The sequence below is a fragment of the Coptis chinensis genome, chromosome 3 (genome assembly GCF_015680905.1).
Source record: "Coptis chinensis isolate HL-2020 chromosome 3, ASM1568090v1, whole genome shotgun sequence".
Taxonomy (NCBI): Eukaryota; Viridiplantae; Streptophyta; class Magnoliopsida; order Ranunculales; family Ranunculaceae; genus Coptis; species Coptis chinensis.
This window is the reverse complement of record NC_141458.1, coordinates 41,091,506-41,095,822: the sequence shown is the minus strand read 5'-3', so window position 1 is coordinate 41,095,822 and position 4,317 is coordinate 41,091,506.

The window sequence follows — 4,317 nt, the reverse complement described above, 5'->3', positions numbered from 1 at the left end:
TTCTTTGGGTGGCTCTGTTGCTTAAGACAAAGTAGTCACAGAGTGCATTGCTTTCGGAACTCCACTGCACCATCCCAGGTTTCAAATCAAGAGTTTACAAAAAATGAGTGTTTCGTCTCAAAGTATATTGCTTAAAAGTAAATTACAAAATGCACTTTGTGATGTAGACCTTCTAATAAAAATAGACTAAATCATAACAGCGCTATGCATAAACAACCCTTCAAAGACCTGCACTCATTTCGCTGCCTGGATGTTCAGATGCATAGTTCACCTTGTTGGACAAATGCATTAGATATATATTTTGCAATATGCCTTACTTTTTAAAAATACACGGAGAAGCTATTAAGGACATGGTTCAAATAAAGGTTGGCCGAACTATAAAAGCTTATTTTTTGGGTGATCTTGGACATACCCAACAAAATACTCCCGTACCCTAAATTTAAAATAAATAAATAAAATGACTTTAGACACATTTAGCTTCCTAAATTATCCTTCTTTTTTATTAGGCGTACCCAAAATATTTATTGACCAAACAATTTACCACTATATATTGATGAGTAAAAACATAATATTACACCAAACCAAATATATGAAAGCAAAAGGAAAACATAAGAACAGTATAGTGCTAAATATTGTCATCTTCTACAATCATCTTCATCATCAAATGATTCAAATCCATGTCAAGGATTTAAGAAGTAGGCTTACATAAAAAAAATTGGCAGAGAATTTAGTTGGGCTTTAGCTTCAGACTGCGACATTCATGCCCAAATTCTTAATGAACGATGCTGAAGATTGAAGATCGACGCAAATTACTGAATGAACAACTCAACGGCTCACACCAGTCACACATATGTACGTAGTTGAGACTTCAGACTTGAGAGCCTGAGCTAACTGGATAGGCCTTATTACTGTTTGTTTGGAATAAGGGTCATTGAATTTTAGAGTTTCAAAGATCTCTTTTAAATTTTTATCAGCAACTTTCATGGATCTTGATCACTTAAATACTTGCATGTGACTGCCTTTTGTAATTAAGTGCCTCATTAAGACACTCGTCCCCTCACTACGGGAAAACGCATGCCTACACGGCTACACCCTTTTCTGATACTCTAAACTCTAATCAGAAATTAAGTACGGTATAAGTGCTGCTTAAGTTTCTTACTTGTGTTGTGGCTCGTCAGCTTGTGGCCGTGCGGTGCTTTCGTTCCTCGGAATCTCCCTAAATGTTCTTTCACTTTAAGACCTAAAGTCGGTAACCATAAAAAAAAAATCGATCTTTCCATAGGCCTCCATGTCCAATTGTCTATTTTTAAAGGTGGCAATCAGTGCTTCAACCAACAATACTTGGCAAAAGCGATACCCTCCATTACTCTAACTGAAAAACAATCAAATACTTCCAAACACTTTGTAAGATATCAGAATATCATCTCCACAAACTTATACATCACTTGCCTAAAAACCTCCAACATTTTGACACCACTTCAAACTCCTTATTACAACAAAAACTGGAAATTCCAGAGCTTTTTAAGGCAGATGAAAACTCAACATATTGAACTTTAAATAAATGCACAAGGGAGCACATTACCAAGTGGGAAAAACTGAGAATTCTATTAATGGAACTGTAAAGCTGAAGCAACAATATTAATATGGTCATCCTCCCCTGACTAACCCAACCAATGCGGTACCCCCATACCAACCACCTCACGGCTTCAATATTTGGTGTATATATCTTATATTTACAATCTCTTCTACCAGCCATCTATCCTCTATCTCTAAGAATACTGCATTAATAATAACCGCAGCCATTATAATTGTACATCTTCTCAATGAGAAAGGTGGTATACAATAATGTGCCCAATCTATGGACAAGATAAACAAAACTGAAGGAGAATGGCCGAGAGTATAAATGTTTTGAACCCGTGGAGACCATCAAAATGGAAAGAATAAATAAAACTGCAAAAGAAACTAAGATGTCTCATTTGGGTTCTCGCTTTGCTCGGGCTCTATGATATTATTATATAGTCGATTATGGGAGGACAACTTTTATCATTGTATGAATGTTTGTGTATGATCTATGGCCTTTCATGAACGTCCCCTTTGGTTGAGAGGTGGGGCAGTGTAAAGATAGCACTGCAATGCCTAGAGACTGCTTCCCTAAAGACTGTAATGCCTCACTGAGTTCTCCAACACCTGACGACTTGCTCAATTTGTCAGGTCTATAATGCACTTATGCACCTGAAAAACAAAAGTAACTCAAACATCCCCTCCAGAAGGATTTCTAGTATATACAGGCGACATGATATTTTTAAGCGCTATTAATACTACCTAACTGCGAGGGCAAGGCAGGGAAAAGACAATTAAGCCAAGACTATAGGAGATGGAAAAGATCGTTATGATATATAAACCTCATCATGCATGATGTTGAGTGAGGGACCAAATGACCAATTTATATGCATGATGCTATGGCTGCTTTTCGACAAGAAAATCCATAATCATACTGAAGACTGAAGAAGACATCAAGCCTATGAATTCATTTTCTACCATAATATACAAACGATGTTCCCTGACAAGAAAATTTACAATCTAGTTAGTGGTGCTGCAACTTGATCCATTTAACCTCAAGTTGATCTAGTTTGAAAATGAGGAGTCGATCAGTGAGGTGATACAATGATTCACATACAAAGTCCCTCACTCTTTTTATTAGTAGCAAGTCAACTGTGTTGATTTCTCATAGTAAATAAAACTGAAAACAGAGATTGTTCAAGAATCAATTCATACCACCGGTATCTTGCTTTGATGTCTATCAATAGAGTTTCTCAATGTCACCAGCTATTTTTCCAACGCGGTCTATATAAGAAAATACATATTCAAGTTGCAAGAGGGTATATCCTAACAACCTACGCCATGAAAGCAGGCTCGTCACAACTTACAATGTACTCTGTACTTGGATTTTCCATGTCATTGTTAAAACTCCACCTTTTTGGACCATCTTGCAAAAGATGTGCACATTTTTCATCTAAACAAGTATCCTCAATAACACCTAAAAAGCTTTGTCTGATATCGCAAAACTTAAAGATAACCTGAAATTGAGCAATGATTAATTCATATGAACAAACGGCAGAAAAGATTTGAATAAATCGAATCCAAACGTTGAAACCATGGGCAGCAGGAAGAAATAAAGAAGAGGAGATATTGATTCATTTGCTTTGAATTAACTATGTACAATAGAAATTTAAAACAGTATAACAAACTAACCACTCATTCTTGGCTATGCGGAGTCATTTCCTTTGGTTTGTGAATAAACATATATGATTCAGTCATAGTCATTTCTGATTCAGGAATACCTTTCTCCAAAGCCAATTTATTCCGAGTTATAGCCACTGAAGATCTTCCGACATAAAGGCATAGTTTGTTGCTATAGCCACTGTGTTTGCAAGGCCAAAGTTTTTTTTTTTTTTTCGCCTAAAGATAGACCGGGGGAAAAAGATGGGAATAAAGAAACTTTCCCTAACAAAAATGGAAAAACAGGTACCAAAACATACTTGTGTTATTTTTTGTTTTCATTTTTTTTTTAATTCTCTGTCCCTAATGGAAATATCCCAAATTTATTTAGGATATATTATTGGATTTAGACAGTTATTGGGATATGACAAAAATTTATGTTAGTTATGGGTGGTTTGTTGGGTATGTCCAAAATCACCCTATTTTTTAAAAAAAAGAAATTGTTAAATTTTTTTCATTTACCTTGAAGAAAGAAGCTACCCATTGTTCACTACGGAATGGCACATCTTTAAAGATTAGGCCCATAAATGAATGGGCAAATTGAGCTGAGTGATTCAACTATTCCAGTGCCCTCGTAACGGATTGGAGAATGAGGAATGCTAGCGAGCTATATTTCAATTTGTCGGTGATCTTTACCAAAAAACAAAATTTGTCAGTGATAAATATAATTCAAACAATTTATCGAGGCTAATCTGCTAGACTACTCCAAATTATGTTGTCTCAAATTAGATCATCAAATCTAAATATGTTTAAAATTGGAGATATCATCCATGCAGCTCAATACTTGACATCAATTTGTCGAGGTGTTATCAGACACTAGCACGTAGTCCACTTTTCTCTTTGTTAGTCCACCTTGTTTGAAGGGTTTACAGACGTTATCTTAAAAAAACAAAGAAGGGTTTACGGACTAGATCCCAGCTAAGTTGTCATTTCATGCCTCATAGATGCCTTATAAGAGTTTGGGTTACATAACATCGGGCAGGAATATGGAGCTGATAGTACAAAATTTACTAGGGTGGGTAAGGGGCTATTTGTTTA